General features: G+C 39.1%; 1 long non-coding RNA gene across 1 annotated transcript; it reads right to left on the reverse strand.

Moving 5' to 3' along the window:
• Positions 1-4,714: 4,714 nt before the first annotated feature.
• Positions 4,715-12,849, reverse strand: LOC147367290 (uncharacterized). Its single transcript, XR_015169181.1, has 3 exons — positions 12,714-12,849; positions 6,961-7,099; positions 4,715-4,893 (listed from the first exon to the last, which is right to left on the reverse strand). It is a non-coding gene; the product is annotated as an uncharacterized LOC147367290 (long non-coding RNA).
• Between the last annotated feature and the right edge of the window lie 10,398 nt (positions 12,850-23,247).

Here is a 23,247-nt window from a genome sequence, read left to right on the forward strand (position 1 = left end):
AATAGTACGAGGAGACACACGTGCTAACAAAGCAAGAGATTTTATTGAGAAAGGGTACCCAGTGGAGAGCAGCAGCGTAAGGAAATCCAGGAGAACTGCTCTGCCATGCGGCTCATTGCCTCAGGTTTTATGGTGATGGAATTCGTTTCCAGGGTTATCTCTGGCTAATGTCTTTGACTCAGGCTCCTTCCTGGTGGTGCATGCAATGCTCAAACCAGATGGATTTCAGCGAGAATGATTCTGGGTGGTTGGTAGGACACATGGTGTCTCCTCTCTCCTTTTAACCTTCCCTGAATTCTTCCGGTTGGGGTTAGTTTGTTAGTTTCACATTCCTTACTAGGACCTCCTGTTATAAGATAGCTCATGCAAGTGGTTACTGTTGTGTCTGGTCAGGCAGGTGGTTTCAGTCAGTGGCTGGTTCCCCTAACAATACCAAGAAAAACCACCAGGCAGCCTAAAACGAAAAGAACTTGTTCTCATAGTTCTGGAGCCTAGAAATCTGAAATCAAAATGACTATGGGTTTGGTTTCTTCTGGAGGTTCTGAGGGAAACTTTCATGCCTTTCTTTTAGCTTCCAGTGTTAGCCAGCAATCCTTGGTGTCCCTTGCATTGTAGGCACATTACTCCAATCTCTGCCTCCCTCTTCACATTGCCTTCCTCTCTGTGTCTTTTGTACCTTTCTCTTATAAGAATACTTGTCAATGGATTTAGGGCAACTCCAAGTGGAAAAAAAAATCTCATCTCAAGATCCATTACTAAGCTACAGTGGCAAAAATTCTTACTTCAGATAAGGTTTCTTGTTGAGGTTCCAGAAGAACGTGTATTCTGCTGCTGCTTAGTCGCTCAGTCACGTTTGACTCTCTGCAGCCCCACGGACTGTAGTCTGCCAGACTCCTCTGTCCATGGGATTTTCCAGGCAAGAATATTGCAGTGGGTTGCCTTTTCCTACTCCAGGAGATCTTCCTCACTCAGGGACTGAACTCATGTCTCTTGCATCAATCTGTATTGACAGATTCTTTACCACTAGTGCCACTCTATTCAATCCAGTACAGAAAATGTTTATGATTTTTCTTTGAAAAATAATAAAATAATTTTATTGACTTTTGTTTCCATGTTTGAATAAGTGGAGAGATAACTCCACTTGAAAAGAAATATGGACTAGAAATCAGGAGTCTGAGCCTGGTCCTCAGTTTCCTCATTTGTGAAAATAGGGTTTGGACTGGCCGAGGTCTCCATCAGCTTTAATATTCTGTGATTTTATGTAGTTATATAGAGTATTGGTTGGGAAATCTAACTTTCTATCATATTTGAACCCTTTGAAGGTTTGTCTTTTAAACTTAACATCTCCACTGTTTCCTCCCAAATTCAAAGTTAGATTAATCTCTGAATCTATAATTGAATACTTTCAGTTCAGCATATTAATCTAAAGACCTGTAATATGTAGATAAAATATAATTAAATTCAAAATTGACTTTAAGGCAGTCTTCATTTTGTGGTTGGTGGGAAGCTTTGCAGGTGGCCACTGGGACCAGCAGCAAAGGGGGCTGGGGGTGGGGGGGACATTATGAGAGTTTTGCCACATCTTTTACAGGTACTTTTACCCCCAGCTGAAGTTCCCTCCTTCCTAAACTTTGGTTTTCCTGGAAGTAGAATGGACACAGAGAGTTTCCTTGATCAGCCTTCATCCCACATTCCCAGGAGGCAGCTCCTAGTTCATACAGGGAAGACTGAGTTCCTGAGTGCCACCCTCAGCAATAGTCACCCTGCCCAGGGGTGTGGGGGTGGGGTTCAGGTGAGACTGAGTTCCTGAGTGCCACCCTCAGCCACAGTCACCCTGCCCAGGGGTGTGGGGGCGGGGTGGGGGTTCAGATGAGCTCGTGAAAAGTTTTTAAAAATTGATTTTAAGTCATAAAAAGTAATGTCTTGGGCAAGTGACCTGTTGGGCATCTGATCAAATTGAAACTATTAAAAGCTTTATTTCAAATATGTATAAATTTCTCATTTAAGAGACAGAGGAAGAGAACGTTGAACTTTATCTAAGCAGCAGTATTGGAATCACCTTCTGTGTTGTGAGAAACAGCCCACTGCTCAGTTCTCACATATTCCCCTCCTTCATAACTCTGTAAGAATTGCCGTTGGCTTCCTCCTTTTCCTATCGCTATAAAACTCCAGATCTCTTTCTTTTCATTTGAGACAATCCTCATTAATGACTGCTCTTTCTGTTGTAATAGCCTGACTAAAACAGTCTCCTTCACTGTCTGGAGTATTCTGTCTTTGGCGATAGATAGATAGGTAGGTAGATGGATAGATAGATAGCAGGGAGTGCTGAGGACTAGGATGAAATTACAGACATGGTGCTATTTCAGTTTAGGGTCAAGGAAGGTTTCTGTGAGGAGGTGACATTAAACTAAGATCTAAAATAGCAAGAAAGGGCATGTCATGGATGGAGCAGGGGGAAGGGCCCTAGACTAGGTAGGAACAAGCTTGGTGTTTCCCAGAGATCTGTAGCTGGGGAGTGGACTGGAGTTAGAGCACAGTCCAGCACTGATAGAGGAGGTCGGTCAAGAGAAGTAAATAGAAATGATCCTGAAGGCCTCGTTGCACATGGTACAAACATTAATTTTCTTCAAAGTACAAAGGGAAGCCCTAGAGGCATTTAAATAGGAATAACATAATTTGATTTACCTTTTTAAGATAATTTTGCTGCAGCACTATTTACAATAACCAGGATATGGAAGCAGCCTAGATGTCCATTGACAGATGAATGGATAAAGAAGTTGTGGTACATATATACAATGGAATATTGCTCAGTCATAAGAGGAACAAATTTGAGTCAGTTCTAGTGAGATGGATGAATCTAGAACCTGTTATACAGAGTGAAGTAAGTCATAGGAAAACATATATCGTACATTAACACATATATGTGGAATCTAGAAAAATGGTACTGATGAACCTAACTGCAGGGCAGGAAAAGAGATGCAGACATGGAGAACAGACCTGTGGTCACATGGAGGGAAGGAAAGGATGGGACAAGTTGGGAGAGTAGCACTGAAACGTATGCATTACCATATGCAAAGTAGATTGCTCATCGGAAGTTGCTACATAACACAGGGAGCTCAACCTGGTGCTCTGTGACAACTTAGAGGGGTGGAATGGAATGCGGGTGTTGGAGGGAGGTTCAACAGGGAGGGAACATATGTATCATTATGGCTGACTCATGTTGTATGGCAGAAACCAACACAATTTTGTAAAACAATTACTCTCCAATTAAAAATATTTTTTTAAAAAAGATGATGTTGGATAACGGATTGTATATAGAATAAAATAAATAAATAAATAAAATCCATGGAGAATAGAGTCAAAATAGGAAATTTGTAAACCATTGCAATTGATCAGGCATGAGCTGATAATGTCTTAACAGTGGTAGTGATGATAGTAGTGACTATGGAGAAAAGTGAAAAGGTAGAGTTAATAGGACTTGCCGATGCAGTGCATGTGTGGTGGGAAATAAAGGACAAAAACGAATTAAGAATGACTCTCAGGTTTGATTTTTTTTTTTTGGCTTGAGCAACTAGTTAGACACTAGTACTAGCATCTCCGGTTGGGGAGGGGGGCAGAAATAGACTAGAATTTAAATTCAAATTCAGATATTAGAAGGAATCTTCTTGGGTAGGTATCAGACTTGCTGCTAATAAAAGCTAAATTCATCTGAAATCTTTATCTTCAGTCCAGTGAGCTTTCTTGAGCTGTAAGGGTGTGTGTGTGTGTGTGTGTGTGTGTGTGTGTGTGTGTGTACATGCAAACACATACAACTGGATGTCTATTGGATGTCATACAGGTATACGGAATTGAACATGACACACCAAAAAAGCTGAGACTGGGACCCAAGGCAGTGCTGCCTTGCTTGCACCTGGACAAACCTCTCCTTGAGCAACAAAATACAAAGAAATTATAAAGGACTAAAAATAACTGTGTGCATGCAAAGTTGGGGCAAATCATGGACAACAAGATACAAAGAGATCAGGGGACTTCCCTGGTGGTCCAGCCCTTAAGAACACACCTTGCAATGCAGGGGCTGAGAATTCAACCCCTAGTTGGGGAACTAAGATCCCGTGTGTCATAGAGCAATTAAACCCATGCACCACAGCTAGGGAGTTCAAGCGCTGCAGTGAAATATCTGGCATGACGTATAGAAGGTCCTGCATGATGCAACTAAGGTCTAAGGGAGCCAAATAAATAAATAAATAATTTTTTTTAAAAAGATAGAGATTTTAAAAAGACCATACTGCCACTTGTGAATAACCTGGAGGAAAAACAGGGTATCAGGAGCAAAAGCAGGATACTGTGCATGCCCTCTGCACTCAACAACACCAAAGGGGTGGGGAAAACACCTACGCCACCCCTCGGACACCCCTTGGACACATTGTATCCTCACCCTGTATAAGAAACCAGCTTGCCCCCAACTCAGGGAGCCAGCAAGGACACCTGTCGTTTGTTCTCATTCCCCCTGCTGCATCAGAGGCCCCAGTAAAGCCTTGCCTGTATTTCCTGTCTGGCCTCTAGTCAAGTTCTATTGACTGGGGAAGGCCAAGAACCCTGTCTAATGGAAAAACCACATTGTCTTCTCTTAAAATGTTTTGCAGCTCTTCCTCCTGTGTTTGACACTTCGGTGAATGGCATCAAAGGCCAGTCATTCATTCAGCCAGAAAGTTGATTGTTTCCCTGGTTTGTTCTTTATCCAATTATCTCATCCACATCCAATTAAGCTCCATTAGTGCAAACTTTATCACATCATTCATATTTCTTCATCTTTTTTTCTTTATGACTTCAGACTCGGGGGGAAGAAAATTCTTCTCACTCTCTTAGGTTCTCCAGCTGGACCTGTGAAATAAACTGAAAACAGAAAGATTAACATCAAAAAGTATATGCATTTATTTGATGATAAAAGTTTTATGTGGCATGGGGCAGAATGGGGCAGTCTTCACAAAAAGAAGAGAAAAATTCTAAAGATATAGCTAAAAGTGGAGGCTTTTGTATCATTTGGACAAAGAAGGATACATTTAAAGAGAAATGACAATATGAAGACAAAGAAATGTAAGCTTCTAGGGATGGCAAATTGTAGGAGGGCAAATATATGGGAAGCTGATCGTATATAATGACAAGTTAGTAGACTCTCAGTGCCCCCTCATCTCTGTTGATAAGATTGCTGTTCCCTCCTTGGTACCTAAAGGGGAAGGGGGACACTGTCACGAGAGGAATTTGTTATCCTGCGTTCAGGTACATTGTAGGAAGGTAGAGAGTTCGTCCTGTGCTCTTTTTCTCAACTGCCTTCAGCTTGAAATAATCATTATGCTACAGTGGCATCTTTTGGGTTGGCATTTTCTGATCTCCTGGTGTCTCAGATGGTGAAGAATCTGCCTGCAATGCAGGAGACCCAAGTTCAATTCTTGGGTCAGGAAGATCCCCTGGAGAAGGGAATGGCTACCTACTCCAGGATTCTTGCCTGGAAAATCACCTGGATAGAGGAGCCTGGCAGGCTACTGTTCACAGGGTCGTGATGAGTCAGACATGACTTATCAACTGAATAACAACAGAAAAGAAAAGAAAGAAGCACTGAACCCACAAACTTACAGGCAAGAAGCAAACAAGGAGACCACGCAGCTGCTGATGCTGCTGCTAAGTCACTTCAGTCGTGTCCAACTCTGTGTGATCCCATAGACGGCAGCCTACCAAGCTCCTCCATCCCTAGGATTCTCCAGGCAAGAATGCTGGAGTGGGTTGCCATTTCCTTCTCCAATGCATGAAAGTGAAAAGTGAAAGTGAAGTTGCTCAGTCATGTATGACTCTTCGTGACCCAATGAACTGCAGCCTACCAGACTCCTCCGTCCATGGGAGTTTTCAGGCAAGAGTACTGGAGTGGGTTGCCATTGCCTTCTCTGATTCAGCTGCAAACACAGGCAACTTTTCATAGAAAAAACAGGATAACTCAGAGGATGGCAACAGTAGCCCAAAAGGCAGAGCCTTAGAGAGCTACAGGAAAGGAACAAAACTGAGTCAAGAAACTTCCCAATCAAGACAGTTCCAACTGAATTTCAGAATTGATATGCATCAATGACCATTTTTACCCTCTTTTAAAATGAAACTGCCTTAGTGGTTTTGGCTTTCCCGGTGGCTCAGCAGTAAAGAATCTGCCAGCAATGCTGGAGACTCAGAAGAACCAGGTTTGATCCCTGGGTTGGGAAGATCCCCTGGAGGAGGGCATGGCAACCCACTCCAGTATTCTTGCCTAGGAAATCCCATGGACAGAGGAGCCTGGTGGGCTATAGTCCACAGGGTCAAAAGAGTCAGACACAACTGAAGCGACTGAGCTGGCATGCACTTAGTGGTTTATTCTGTGTCTGTCCCACTGTTACATGTTGAATATGTGGGACAAATAATTTGTCTCTTTAGTTTACAGGTATTTAGGTTAATAGGACCTGTACTTTAAGACCTATACACAAGTAATCACACCTACACTTACACTGATTTAGAGGGCAAGATCCTAGACTTCCAGTAGATGCCACAAAGGGTCAAGTCATATGACTTCTGGAGAAGGAGTAAGTGTATTTTTGGGTAAGTGGGCCAGGGGGAGATGTCAATTATGGGAGGCCAGAGGTAAGACTGGGTAGGCAGCTTCCAAGATGACCCTATTTCTGTTACCTATGACCTTGTGCAGTCCCCTCCCCCATGAAACAAGGTTGACATGTATAACCAAGAGGACATTACAGAAGTCATAGTATGTGGCTTTTGTGGCTAGGTTATACAGCACACAGAAGTTTTCTTGTGGCTGTTGCTTGGATTGCTTGCTCTGGGGGAAGCCAATATCTTCTAGAAAAGACACTTAAACAGCCCAACAGCCCTGTGGAGAAGTGCAGATGGCAAAGAACAAAGACCTCCTGTCAACCGTCAGTATCAACTCACCATCCATGTGGGTAAGCCATTTTGGAAGCAAATTCTTCAACCCTGGTCAAGTCTTTGGATGACTGCAGCTCCAGCTGATGACTTGACTACAATCTCATGAGCCAGGACCACACAGTTAATTTACCCCCAAGTTCCTGACCTACAGAAATGAGATAATAAACATTCATTGCTATTGTGAGTCACTAAATTTTACTGTGATTGGCAGAAAGAAACAGCTAATTCAAAAGACTTAAGTACTTTAATGAGTAACAAAGGTAATCAACAACTAAATACGGTGGAATGATGATAATGGGAGTACGGAGGGAGGCTGATGATGTGTGTGTAAATGAGCAAAACCTCCATCTGCCACATTATAAATTGATAATGCCTAAAATTAAAAAAACAAAGAAATAGGTGAGTAAAAGTGTTTTTAGAAATCTGAAAAATTAAAGATGTAAATGTAAAAGTGATTTAAAGTGGTTGCCTCTGGGGCAGAGAATTGCCCCTGCTCATTATAAGTCCTCTGTTCTGTTTAAGTTTTAAGCCAAACTCATGTTATACACTGCATTTTTTAAAAATTGGGGAATTTAAAATAGATCAAAAATTAAATAAAATATATCTATCAATATAAATATGTATATGCTAACAATATATGTCTATGTCAGATATTTTCAACTCTCATTTAATTTAAGGGATACTTCTCCAGTACTCTTGCCTGGCAAATCCCATGGACAGAGGAGCCTGGTAGGCTGCAGTCCATGGGGTCACTGGGAGTCGGACACGACTGAGCGACTTCTCTTTCACTTTTCACTTTCATGCATTGGAGAAGGAAATGGCAACCCACTCCAGTGTTCTTGCCTAGAGAATCCCAGGGACGGGGGAGCCTGGTGGGCTGCCGTCTCTGGGGTCGCACAGAGTCAGACACGACTGAAGCGACTTAGCAGCAGCAGCAGTAGCAGCAGCAGTTAAACATTTAGCTTTGTTCTAAACATGAGAAAACTGAACAGGAATATGTCTCAGAATCCTCATAATCAAATACATCAAAATTGTTCTTCAATACTCGAGTAAAAAGTTTAGAACTGATGTGTCACGGCTTCTACATTGTAAAAGTTTGAATGTCTTTACAGAAACATTTATTTAACTGCCTAGAAGTCTGTCTTTCATGTTGCATTATAACTTCAGAAAAGGAAAATACTTGATATAAACTCCCCTATTAAAAGCAAATGACTCAATATTTGTCTTTGTCTGGCTTATTCCACCAAGCTAACAGTCTCCAGATATGTTTCACTTACATGTGGAATATAAAAATATAAAACAAATGAGTGAATATAACAAAACAGAAACAGTCTCAAAATACAGAGAACAGACTAGTGATTACCGGTGGAGAGAGGACTAGGGGAGGAGGCAAAATAGAGCAAGGGGATTAAGGAGTACAAACAACGAGGTATAAAATAGATCAGATACAAAGATGTAATATACAGCACATGGAATATAGTAAATATTTTATACTAACTTTAGAGTATATCCACACAATCATTGAATCACTATGTTGTACACCTGAAACTAATATAATATTGTAAGTTTTAAAAAAGGAAATGACTTACCTATGATCACAAAGTAAAATACAACCTTACACAGTATGCTCAATGAATATTTAAAACAAAAGAACTAAAAAATGCTGAGAATAAAAGAGTTAGCAAAGACATACCATGCAATTAAAAGCAAAATCAGGAGTCATAAGCTTAATGGCAGACTAAGTTATTTTCAGAGCCAAAAAGCATAAAGTGAGATGAAGATACTATTTAATAATAAAATGCACAACCTAAAATAAAAATCTAACAGTTTCTAGTATATCAAACCATACAGCATTAATATTCACATAGAAAACTTCATATGAAATAAAAAGTACACATAATCAAAACTTTAAATCACTGTTTCAACCTGTGAATATTCAAGTGGTCAAAAATTAGGTAGTAGCTAAGAAAGTCATAATTCAAAAAGACATATGCACCTCAATGTTCATTGAAACACTATTTACAATAGCCAGGACATGGAAGCAACCCAGATGTCCATCAACAGATGAATGGATAAAGAAGTTGTGGTCCATATATACAATGGAATATTACCCAGCCATAAAAAGAAATGAATTTGAGTCAGTTCTAGTGAGATGGATTAACCTAGAGCCTATTATACAGAGTGAAGTAAGTCAGAAAGAGAAAAATAAATATCATATACTAACACATATAAATGGAATTTAGAAAAATGGTACAGATGAACCTATTTGCAGGTCAGGAATAGAGATGCAGACACAGAGAACAGACTTGTGGACACAGCAGGAGGAGGGGGAGGAAGGGTGGGATGAATTGAGACAGTTAGCATTGAAACATATACACTACCATATGTAAAATAGGGGCTTCTCTTGTGGCTCAGCTGGTAAAGAATCTGCCTGCAATGCAGGAGACCTGGGTTCAACCCCTGGGTTTGGAAGATCCCCTAGAGGAGGGAAAGGCTACCCACTCCAGTGTTCTGGCCTGGAGAATTCCATGGACTATATAGCCCTTGGGGTAGCAAAGAGTCGGACACGACTGAGTGACTTTCACTTTCACATGTAAGATAGATAGCTGGTGAGAAGTTGCTGTATAACTGGTTGAGCACCAGTTGCTCAGCTTGGTGCTCTGTAACAGCATAGAGGGGTGGGATGGTGTGGGGGTTGGAAAGGAGGTTCAAGAGGGAGGGTACATAAGTCTACCTGTGGCTGATTCATGCTATTGTATGGCAGAAGTCAACACAACGCTGTACAGCAATCATCTTCACAATAAAAAAACAATTAGATAATAGAATAAAGGCCCAAATAACAATGAAATGAGGCGATTATTACTGTTTGTTATCTCTACAATTTTCTCCTTGATATAGGAAAAGTATCTTCTTTTCAAGTACCCATGGAACACTGTAAAAATAATTGCCCATAAATGCTGTGCTGTTAATTAAATCTTGATGAATTCCAAAAAGTAGACATGGTGCAGATAGCCATGATCATAGTAAAATAAGACTAAAACTAGAAAAGAAAGAGAAACAACATCTACAATAAAGAGGTGAAAAGAAAAAAAACATTTTCTAATCCAATTCAGCTAAAACAATGTTTGTACCTATCTTAAAAAATAAGAAATGAAAATAAATGAAATATTTACTCAGAGATGAGAAAAATAATAACAAAATAAATCTAAAGGTACAGAAACAAGGAAACCATAGAGAGAAGACCAGAAAGTGAGTAGGAAACAAGAAAAAATAGAATAAATAAATCCAAATGCTTGGTTATTAAAAGATTGAGTATGTAATTAGCTAACTTAATATAAAAATGAAAACTCATAAATTCAGAAGACAAGAAAGGATTTTGGAGAAATAACCACAGATCTAGAGGAAATTTAAATTATCATAAATAATCATGAGGCTACTTTGCTGAACTCTATATAAATAAATTTTAGAACCTTGTTAAAAAAACAAGGCTATATAAATGCTAGAAACGAAGAGAAAATTATGATAACATGAAGATGAAAAGATTATGTATCTGAAAACCCTAACATTAAAAATTTAAATTTTGTTATACATGATACAAAATTCAGTATTCTGGCTGGGGGTAAGATTAATATAGAAAATGTCTACAGTCTTCATATTTACAAACAACAAATTGAAATAAAATGAAATAAACCAATCTATTTACAACAGCAACAAAAATAATCAAGTATTTAGGAACCACTTTAACAAGGAATAAAAATAGACCTTATTATTATAGACATTATTTATCAATATCACTAAATTATTATTTTGGACACAAAAGAGAATGAACAAATGGAATGACATACCACAGTCTTGATTAGCATTGTAGATTTAAAATGATCATAAAAATATATTTTATCACTAAATTAATCAGTGAATTTTATGTGCAACCAGTAAATGTGTCAATAAGACTTTTTTTTTAAAAAATTGGCTTCACTGGGTCTTAGTTGTGGCACTTGGGCTCTTTCAATTCAGTTCAGTCACTCAGTCGTGTCTGACTCTTTGTGACCCCGTGAACTGCAGCATGCCAGGCTTCCCTGTCCATCACCAATTCCTGGAGCTTACTCAAACTCATGTCCATTGAGTAAGTGATGCCATCCAACCATTTCATACTCTGTCGTCCCCTTCTCCTCCTGCCTTCCATTTTTCCCAGCATCAGTCTTTTCCAATGAGTTGGCTGTTTGCATCAGGTGGCCAAAGTACTGGTGTTTCAGCTTCAGCATCAGTCCTTCCAATGAATATTCAGGACTGATTTCCTTTAGGATTGACTGGTTGGATCTCCTTGCAGTCCAAGGGACTCTCAAGAGTCTTCTCCAACACCACAGTTCAAAAGCATCAATTCTTCGATGCTCAGCTTTCTTTATAGTCCAACTCTCAGGTCCATATATGATTGCTGGAAAAACCATAGCTTTGACTAGATGGGCCTTTGTTGGCAAAGTAATGTCTCTGCTTTTTAATATGCTGTTTAGGTTTATCATAGCTTTTCTTCCAATAAGTAAGTGTCTTGTAATTTCATGGCTGCAGTCACCATCTGCAGTGATTTTGGAGCCCAAGAAAATAAAGTCTGTCACTATTACCTGTTTGCCCATTTATTTGCCGTGAAGTGTTTGAACTGGATGTCATGATCTTCATTTTTTGAATGTTTTTGAGTTTCAAGTCAGATTTTTACTCTCCTCTTTCATTTTAATCAAGAGCCTCTTTAGTTCCTCTTTGCTTTCTGCATAAGAGTGGTTTCATCTGTATATCTGAGGTTATTGATTTTTCTCTCCCGGCATTCTTGATTCCAGCTTGTGCTTCATCCAGCCTGGCATTTCACATGATGTACTCTGCATATAAGTTAAATCAACTGTACTTCAATAAAAAAAAATAACATTACCTAACTTGAATATTTGCCCTTCAAGAAACAAGTCCCCAAATGAGATGTTTACATTGAGGATGAAAAATGGAACATGGAGGAAATATTTATGTATTTGGCATTATTTCATCTGAGGAAGTGAAGTCTAAAGTAGTTGTTTTCAATTGTGTGAAGAAAATAATAGCAAAGAGCTATGTTTCATCTCAGCTAAGCCTGAAGCAAGAAGGAAATAGGGCAGAAGGAACTAGAATGATGAACTACAGAATCTTTACAGAGGTCCAGGCTCTGTGTCTGGGCTCTGAAACTAGGTCACTGGGCCATGCTCTTCTATGGAAATTGCTTAAAGGTCCCTTCATTATCCTATTTGCATATCATCTTCACCAAGCACAAGACAAATGACAATTTACTGATAGCTCTGATTTCTGTCTGATGCAGAGAGCTGGATGAGGTTATTCCAGGACAGCAAGGCTGAGGAGACTTAGAGGTTACTGTGGGGCAACAGGAACTGGTAGTCCTGCCCTCCCAATGGGGAGGACTCAGTTCTTACAATCCAGTTACAGTGGCCTCCAGATGGAAGGCGCATTTAAGACAGAGAGTCACACTGCTGAGCTTAGGAAGCCACCCTGGATTCTCTTCCAGTGGACTAGGGGGACTCTGCTGCAGGAATGTTCGTGAGATAACTCCAGGACCTTTACCCAGTGGGTGGAGAAGCTAAAAGAAACTCTCAACAGGAAGCAAGGAGTAAAGAGAGAATTGGTAGAACCATCAGGGAAGTAACATGATAGCAAAATAAATTAACTTCTTACTATTTGGGATTATTTAACTTTTCCACGTCAAAATAGTCAAAAGGAGAAGACTTGTTTACCTTTAAATTCTCTGAAGGGTTGTTTCTTCTTCCTCTGCTTCTTGGCTTGATTTTCCATATGCTTCCAAGCATATAGATCACATGGTATTTTTTTCCCTTGCTTAGAGCTCCAGAAAAGACTTTCCATGGTTGAGGGGCTGCTGTAGCCTCTTTGAGGGGTTAGTAAGGTCAGGACACTCCCTTCTGTTCGTGAAATAGGCCAGGATTATATGACTAAATGGTGTGATTTAAGAGGTAAAAGTGCCTTAGGGAAAATAAATGTTTCTCAGTTGCTGGGGGCATAGATATTTCTCAACTACATAAATTATAATCTGTCTAGCATGGGACTTCCGCGCCAGTTCAGTGGTTAAGACCTTGCCATCCAATGCAGTGACTGCAGTTTCCATCCTTAGTCAGGGAACTAAGACCTCCTGTGCCTTATGGCCAAAAACCCAAAATATAAAAAAACAAAAGCGACATGTAATGAATTCAGTAAAGACTTTAAAGATGGTTCACATCAAAAAAAAAAAAAATCTGTCTAGCAACAAATAGGTTCTGATGTACCTTAAAATACACATGTTTTTACAATAAAGCCTTTAAAGGAAAGGAACATGAAGGTCAAATTTCAACATGAAAACAGAGGGCTGTGAGTAAACAGAGAGATCCAACATGAAGTCCTACAGGATTAACAAAAGTGAGCCAAAATTCAGTTCTATTTCTTGCAGCCAAAATAAGACAGCTGAAATGTAATGCCCTTTGAGGTCATTTTCTGACATGGATTGTGTAAGTGACCAAGAGCAGATTGTTTTCTTGGAACTGGATTTGATTGGAAGAGAGGGGAAAAAAAAATTAAAGTTTTCCAAGGACAATCAAGACTGTCTCTAATATTCTGTCCTTCCTGTCTCACACCCCCAGGATCCAATCACAGAAAACTACTGTGACTCCTCCACTCCAACCTCTGCCCTGAACCACATCTATTTATAAGATGTATAAAGACAACATTAAGAAATAGTTTAGGTTTTGGTTTTTGCTGTTATTTGTGCTTCTTAACTCAAACTCTTCTTTTCACTCTTTTCTGTGTAGCCCTATACATCTTCATTTTTTTCCCCCAAAGCACAGTCCTAACTCCTTGGTCAACTGGTGTAGAATCATGTCCCAGCAGAATGGGACAATTGCATGGTGTATCTTTCCTGACACCAACAATGATTTTCAACATGTAAATAAAATGAATGTTAAAGGAGCTTTGATGGGGAAAACAGGGGGAAAAAAGAGCACAGAATTCAGGAGACATGAGTCCCAGCTCTGGCCTTTCTTCTATTTACTAGCTGTGGATCAGTTAGGCAAATCATTTCATTTGTCTGGGACCTACTTCTAAAATTGGCAGTAACAGTTTAATTGTATAGGATCAGCATCATTTAGGGTCTATTTCTCTAAGGGATATAGTGAAACGGTAGCATACAGCCAAGAGGAGTTGAGAAGGTTGGAAGGATAGTGACTGTATGTGTAAAACTGACTTAAATTGTTTTTCAAGGGAACTGACCACTTCTCCAAGACGGTATTATGATCTGGGAGAGAAACTCATACTCCTATTTGTGAATCATGAAAATACCAGTTTTCCCTTAATCACATTAAATACAATATTTTATTTAAAACATATTTATACATTACTTTTGATTTTTTGTGTGTAATTTATGATGGGCTCTTGTTTTGGCATTCATCATGCATTCTCAGGAATTCTAATAAAGTGGAAAAAAATCTGAAATAAAAAAGTTTTGTTTAATCAGAATAAAATTTTAGGAGATTAAATCAGTCAGTATTAGAGGAAATCCCCAAGAAAAAGAAATGCAAAATGGCAAAATGGTTGTCTGATGGGGCCTTAAAAATAGCTGTAAAAAGAAGAGAAGCAAAAGGCAAAGGAGAAAAGGAAAGATACTCGTTTGAATGCAGAGTTCCAAAGAATAGCAAGGAGAGATAAGAAAGCCTTCCTCAGTGATCAATGCAAAGAACTAGAAGAAAGCAATAGAATGGGAAAGACTAGAGATCTCTTCAAGAAAATTAGAGATACCAAGGGAACATTTCATGCAAAGATGGGCACAATAAAGGACAGAAATGGTAGAGACCTAACAGAAGCAGAAGATATTAAGAAGAGGTGACAAGAATACACAAAAGAACTGTAAAAAACAGATCTTCACAACCCAGATACTCATGATAGTATGAACCCTCACCTAGAGCCAGGCATCCTGGAGTGCGAAGTCAAGTGGGCCTTAGGAAGCATCACTACAAACAAAGCTAGTGGAGGTGATGGAATTCCAGTTCAGCTATTTCAAGTTCTAAAAGATGATGCTATGAAAGTGCTGCACTCAGTATGCCAGCAAGTTTGGAAAACTCAGCAGTGGCCACAGGACTGGAAAAGGTAAGTCTTCATTCCAATCACAAAGAAAGGCAATACCAAAGAATGCTCAAACTACCACATAATTGTACTCATCTCACATGCTAGCAAAGTAATGCTCAAAATTCTCCAAGCCAGGCTTCAACAGTATGTGAACCATGAAATTACAGATGTTCAAGCTGGTTTTAGGAAAAGTAGAGATCAAATTGCCAACATCCATTGGATCATTGAAAAAGCAAGAGTTCCAGAAAAACATCTGCTTTATTAACTATGCCCAAGCATTTATCTGTGTGGATCACAACAAACTGCAGAAAATTCTAAAAGAGATGGGAATACCAGGCCACCTGACCTGCCTCCTGAGAAATCTGTATGCAGATCAGGAAGCAACAGTTAGAACTGGATATGGAACAACAGATTGGTTCCAAATAGGTAAAGGAGTACATTATGACTGTATATTGTCACTCTGTTTATTTAACTTACATGCAGAGTACATCATGAGAAATGCTAGGTTGGATGAAGCACAAGCTGGAATCAAGATTGCCAGGAGAAATATCAGTAACCTCAGATATGCAGATGACACCACCCTTATGGCAGAAAGTGAAGAACTAAAGAGCCTCTTGATGAAAGTGAAAGAGGAGAGTGAAAAAGTTGGCTTAAAGCTCAACATTCAAAAAACTAAGATCATGGCATCTGGTCCCATCACTTCATGGGAAATAGAGGGGAAACAGTGAGAGACCTTATTTTGGGGGGCTCCAAAATCACTGCAGATGGTGACTGCAGCCATGAAATTACAAGACACTTGCTCTTTGGAAGGAAAGTTATGACCAACCTAGACAGCATATTAAAAAGCAGAGACATTACTTTGCCAACAAAGGTCCGTCTAGTCAAAGCTATGGTTTTTCCAGTAGTCATGTATGGACGTGAGAGTTGGACTATAAAGGAAGCTGAGCACCGAAGAATTGATGCTTTTGAACTGTGGTGTTGGAGAAGACTCTTGAGAGTCCCTTGGACTGCAAGAAGATCCAACCAGTCAATCCTAAAGGAAATCAGTCCTGAATATTCATTGGAAGGACTGATGCTGAAGCTAAAACTCAAATACTTTGGTCACCTGATGGTAAGAAGTGACATTGGAAGAGACCCTGGTGCTGGGAAAGATTGAAGGCAGTAGGAGGAGGGGATGACAGAGGATGAGATGGTTGAATGCTATCACTTACTCAATGGACATGAGTTTGAGTAAACTCTGGGAGTTGGTGATGGACAGGGAAGCCTGGCATGCTTCAGTCCATGGGATCACAAAGAGTTGGACACGACTGAGCGACTGAAATGAACTGAACTGAACTGAACTGATGCTGAAGCCAAAGCTCCAATACTTTGGCCACCTGATTCGAAGAGCAGACTCATTGGAAAAGACCCTGAGGCTGGGCAAGACTGAGAGCAGAAAGAATAGGGGATGACAGAGGATGAGATGTTTGGATGGCATCACTGATTCAATGGACATGAGTCTGAGCAAACTCTGGGAGATGGTGAAGGACAGATAAACTGGTGTGCTGAAGTCCATGGGGTTGCAAAGTGAGTGAGTGAGTGGTTGCTCAGTCATGTCCGACTCTTTGCGGCCCCTTGGACTGTAGCCCACGAGGCTCCTCCGTCCATAGGATTCTCCAGACAAGAATACTGGAGTGGGTTGCCATTTCCTTCTCCAGGGGATCTTCCTAACCCAAGGATGGAACCCAGGTCTTCTGCATCGCAGGCAGATGCTTTAACCTCTGAGCCACTAGGGAAACCCACAAGGAGCTGCAAAGAGTCAGACACAACTCAGTGACTGAACAATAACTAAATTTAGCATCTGATGTAGTTAACATGTATTTGTGAACATTTTATTAAATATTTTTGCATTTTGATATTGTCACTTTCTCAGTATATTTGGAAGCCAATAATATATTCAGTTCAGTTCAGTTTAGTCGCTCAGTCATGTCCGACTCTTTGCAACCCCATGAATCACAGCACGCCAGGCCTTCTGTAGGTTTCAAAACTCAACAAGCTTGAAGTCTTTAAGTACTTTTGGTTTTAGTGTCCTTTGAGCAAAGCGGCCCTCTAGCTGCCTGTTCTCCTGCCCTCAATGGGTAGGAGTTTAAGTGCTATTTATCTCAGGAAGGTCATATCTGCCCTGAACTCCTCACTTAGGATATTCTATAAACAGTCAGAGGCATGAGCCTGACCTTTTTTTTTTTTAATTAATTTTCATTGGAGTATAGTTGATATACAATGTTGTGTGTTTCTGCTATAGAACAAAGTGAATCAGCTATACATATACATATAACAACAGTATTTTTTTTCTTATTCTATTCCCACATGGGGTCACAAAGACACAACTGAGTGACTGAACTGAACTGAACTGATTCCCATATAAGTCATTACAGAGTACTGAATAGAGTTCCCTGTGCTATACACTAGGTCCTTATTAGTTATCTATTTATATATGTGCTGTGCTTAGTCACTCAGTCGTGTCTGACTCTTTTCAACCCTCTGGACTGTAGCCAGTCAGGCTCCTCTGTCCATAGGGATTCTCCAGGCAAGAATACTAGAGTGGGTTGCCATGCCCTCCTCTAGGGGATCTTCCCAACCCAGGGACCAAATCCAGGTCTTCCACATTGCAGGAGGATTCTTTACCATATGAGCCACCATATATGTTATATATAGAAATGTGTATGTGTCAGTCCCAACCTCCCAGTTTATTCCTCTCCCTTCCTTTCCTCCTTGGTAATCATAAGTTCATTTTCTACATCTACGACTCTATTTTTGTTTTGTGAACTGGTTCGTTTGTACCATTTTCTAAGATTCTTACTTAAGTAATATTGTATGATATTTGTCTTCCTCTGCCTGACTTTTGTACTGTTGCTTTGGAGCTTGACAAAGAACGAGATGAAGAATCCAAAGAGATGCCATTCAATTTCTTTGAAAATTGTAGTCTGGACTAAGAAAAAGACAATAAATAAAAAGCAAGATCCAACCAAGATATGAAGGAAGTTGCTATAAACTTTCAGGCTGGTCACTAATTGATCCAAATTAAATTTGAAAATTTAGGAGATAGGATAAACTAGAATAATGGAATCCTAATTGAAAAAGATGAATCTGGAATCCCACGTTATAAAAAACATAAAAAGGAGTTCAGTGTGTCCTCAGTGGCCCAGTCACCTTGAAGGTGTTCAGTTATTATTCCAGCATAATAAACTATCCTAAGATTTACTGGCTTTAAAAAAAAAGCTTGTTATTTTTATATTTCACAATTGTGTAGGTCAGGAATTCAGATGGTTTCCACATGGATGCTTTGATTCAGAAGCACAGTATCTGGGGCTCCAGCTGGAATGTTATTAATGGACATGGACTGGACAGCTGGAGCTGGCCAGACATCTCTCTATCCACATACAGCATATGAGTGTGACTTGTTTGGGTTTTCCTGTGGCATGGTGAACTCAGGGTCATCAAACTTTTTACATCGCAGCTGGCTTCCTGCAGAGTGAATGTTCATAGAGGAGAGGAACAACACTTCATTTCCATCATACTCTATTGCTTACCACCAAGGAACAGATTCTGAGAGGAGGGGCTACACAAGGCTGTGGATTCCAAGAGGCATGGTTCATTTAAGGAGGCCACATCTGTGAAGACAGTCTATCATACTAGGGCTTCTTATCTTGACTGAAAGTTTATGGTTGGTAAATATCTCAGGTTCTGATGACGTCAACTCTAATTTACCTGAAATAGAAAAACTTCTGGGAAGACTTAGAATTGAGTATACAGAGATTTTTTAAAAAATCAAATATTCAGTAATAATTTGGGGCTAAATTTAGAAATAATTTATATATTGGGAGGATTTATCATATTTGTGTGTCTGACAGGTTAGCTTTGTGATTCTACACAATTTAAATTTTACACAATTTAAAATGTGTAATTAATTTATTTTGGGTTTGAGTTTTTGGGTGAAAGGAAGTCTAGAACCAGTTTTTAAACAATATTTCAATGTTTAAAGGAATTTGGAATTCACTATATTTTTTTAAATTATTTAGATTTAGGAAAGAAGCTAGATAAAAGAGATTTTGCTTTCTAAGTTAGGCATTCCAAGTGCTTTAAAAGAAATCAATATATTACATTGTTTGTAAAACTGTAATTAAGTTGTAAATAGGGCTGCTTATTTAGGGTATTTTGTTCAACACAAATTGATTAAATGGTCATCAAAAGCTTCTTTAAAGCGATTGTTAAAATCACTGTATTTATATATAGAATAATGAAAATGAGTTTCAAGCATGTGTTCAACTAGGAATAAAGGGAACTAGGATTTCTAAATTTTTACATAAATAAATTAAAATGTGGTTTTATTTGAGTGGCCACAAACAGTCTTTGATTTTCAGGGAAAAAATCCATGCCCAGGAAGCACACAAATTGATACTTTGATTCCAGGAGTGCCTCAGAATTATTAACTCTAGTGCTAAATCCCTGTTAATCTATGAAATATTAAAGTATCAGCCTTTTATTTAACACTTTGAGTAAGGAAGCAGCTTCAGAGGCAATCAGAAAATATATTTGAGAGCCTGCACATTCCCACAGATCCAGTATGGGGGTGCCTGAGCTTATAAGATTGAGGAAGGGGCTCATTTTTAAAAATAATATAAACACCAAATATAGAATAAGTGATGAAAATAGATATAAACAGAATGAAAAAAATCATAATAAACTGCAGATTTTTAGAGTATTACAAAATCCAGATACTTCCCTAGTGGTCCAGTGGTTAAGAACCTGCCTTTAAAGCAAGGGACTCAGGTTTGATTCCCAGTTAGGGAACTAAGATCCCGCATGCCCTGTGGCAACTAAGCTCAAGTTAAAACTACAGAGCTCACGTGCTCTGGAGCCTGTGGGCTACAACCAGGGAGAAGCCCTTGCAACACGAAGAAGATTCCACATGTTGCAGCAAAGACCTGATGCAACCAAATAAATATTTTTTAAAAATTACAAAATCCAAAGAAATAATACAATTTAATCAACTAACTGCCTGATCCATTCTATAATATCTTTTTTTCTACCTTTTTAAGTATTCATGGCTACATACTCTGATTGCCTATTCATACCACAGTGATTTTATAATACAGGAAAGAAAACAGAAAAAGTGTCAACTACACATTAGCACTTGCCATTGTCAGTTGCCATCTACTTCTGCAAGGATTAAATCACATGCTGCTGCAACTGCTGACTTTCAACACCCCCTGAAAGGAGTTCAGGGTGGAGATCAGAAATGAGGCACTCTGTGCTCTGGGAGAAACTGGCAGAACAGGTCTTCAGGTAGTTAGATATTTTTAGAAGCCAATTTTATGAGCCCAAATCTTGTATCTCTTCATATCTAGAAAAGCACTAAAATCCTCCATGATGATGACTGCTCCTTGTGACTAGCAGAAAACTTGTGCAAAAAATATGAACTTGATTATATGTACTCCCTGTTCACCAAAATCACATATATGCTTCCTCCTTACCTCTTTGGAGCAGTTTCTCAGAGCTATCCGAGGTGCTGTCTCCCAGATTATGGTCCTCATTTTACCCCAAATAAAATTTGACTCCCAATTCTTACATTGTGTATTTAGGTTAACAAAAGATTATACATTCTTTCCTCTGGTAAGAGTAAACTGCTCTTCACTACTGAGTATTATAAAATTTTCATTCAGCTTCATGATTTTTACTGATTTGTGTTTTTAAAGCTTTTGTCAAATTTGAGTAATCCTCTAACAATTCTGTTTCATGTGTAAACTTTAAGAGTTGGAGCACCTTTCCATAGGCTAGCTCCTGGATCCATACATTTTAAGCTTTTTCTGCCTTTACCTACAACCTCTTAAGTTAGATCATAGATATGTTCACCTCAGTACAATCTTTAATCTTCATTTTTAGTGAAGAGCAAATGCTGGATGGTTGGCACTGTGAGTGGTAGGGGTTTTCCTGGAAGCCATGATTATGCCATAATAGGCAGCAATAGCTAGACTATAATGGAATGAACCATGTAATGTGTACTCCGTTAAGCTAAAATTAAGTGTATTGCTAACTCAGCTTCCACTCAGCAAGATCTTAATAATATGTGATCTCTCCAATACTACTATGACAGAGAAGTCAGAGTATAAAAGAAAGTGGTCCTAATCAGATGGAATAAATATCGTACTTTTGAAAATTTACAAAAATGTATAATCATGTGATCATATAGCATACAAACATTTCTGTTGAAGTTTTTAAGAATAATTTGGGTTTGATTATATATGCAAAATATAATAACTGTAAATCATTTGAAAATTACTTAAAGATATTTTCTAAAAAAGCAGAGAAGGAAGTAGCAACTAACACCAGTATTCTTGCCTGGAAAATTTCATGAGCGGAGGAGCCTGGCAGGCTACTGTCCACGGGGTTGCAAAGAGTTGGCCATGACTGAGTAACTGAGCACATAAAGAAAAAAATAGAAGCCACTCATCATTTTCTGACCAAGACATAATTGTTGTGAATATCTTTGAATGTTCCTTGTGACATTTTGAAAAACATAGCTGTAGTTTAAGCTGCAACAGTTTAATAAGGCCATTGAAATAACTGCTTTGGCCACTTGGACCTTTTCAAACCCTGACTAGAATTGTATACATTGTATAAATATGGCTTCTCCTAAATCCAAAAGCACAATGTAAACAAAATACCACGTCAGGTATGCAAAATCCTCTATCCTGCCTCTGACAACAGCGCACTCCTCATTCTACCCTTGAGCCTCAGCTTAATCACCCAGAGTGCTCTTTATTCTCTCTTAGCTTTTTATTTAGTATCATTTTAGACTTACAGAAAAGTTGCAAAAACAGTACAGAAAGTTTCCAAAACTCTTCACCAGTTTTCCCTAAATGTTAACATCTTCTCTAACTGTAGTACTTTTATCAAAACCCGGAAATTAACATTGATATGATGCTATTAGCTAAGCTACAAGACTTTGCATTTCACTAGTTTTCCCACAAATATTCTTTTCCTGGTCTGGGAATCAACCCAGGATTCCACATTATATCTAATTGCCACGTCTGTACCACCTCTTTTATGACAATTCCTTTGTCTTTGCTTGTCTTTTATGACTCTGGTACTTTCAGCATACTGGCCAGTTAGTTTATAGAACAACTTCTATTTGGATTTGTCTAATGTGTTCTCCTTATTTGACTGAATTTAGGCTTGATCCCTGGTGGCTCAGGTGGAAAAGTATCTGCCTGCAATGTGGGAGACCCAGCTTTGACCCCTGGGTCAAAGATTGGGAAGATCCCCTGGAGAAGGGAATGGCTACCCATTCCAGTATTCTTGCCTAGAGAATTTCATGGACAGAGGAGCCTGGAAGGCTACAGTCCATAGGACTGCAAAGAGTCAGACAGGACTGAGCAACTAACACTTTCACTTTCAGGTACATTTGGCAAGAAAACTACAGAAGTGATGTGCTTTTCTCAATACATCATATTAGGAGATACGTGATGTCTATATATTTTTAAATTTTTTCATTTAAAACTTATTTATTCATTTTTCACTCCACTGGGTCTTCTTTGTTTTGCGCAGGCTTCTCATTGCCCTGGTTTCCCTTGTTGCAGAGTACAGGCTCTAGGACACAGGCTTCAGTAATAGCAGCTCACAGGCCCTAGAGCATGGGCTCAGTAGTGGTGGCACATGGGGCTTACTTGCCCAGCAGAATATGGAATCTTCCTGGGCTAGGGATCGAATCCATGTCCCTTGCATTGACAGGAGGATTCTTAACCTCTGGACCACCAGGGAAGTCCCTTAGGTAATTCAAAAAGATGGCATGTACTAAAAATCTATGGCTTAAGACTGCACCCTTTCCAAGGCTGTTTCTGTCTTGTTGATTGTTTGTATTGATTTAATTGTAGATACTACAGATGGTCCTTATCTCTCATAAGATAAAAGTTTTTACAACCTGTATGTTTTGAGCATTATTCCCCAATTCCTTTGAGTACTCAAAAATTTTGATTATGTGATGGCTGATACGTACCATACCAGTCAGGATGCACTAGCTTATGTTATAATAACAGATGACTCCATCCAGGGCTGGGATTCATAATTCTGTTACAGGGAAGGGCTAATTTTGGTGAACACTAATACCAACTACAACTTATACAG

This window comes from Bos grunniens, chromosome 8 (genome assembly GCF_055505025.1).
Source record: "Bos grunniens cultivar Pamir isolate PY7600 chromosome 8, Bosgru_T2T1.0, whole genome shotgun sequence".
NCBI lineage: Eukaryota > Metazoa > Chordata > Mammalia > Artiodactyla > Bovidae > Bos > Bos grunniens.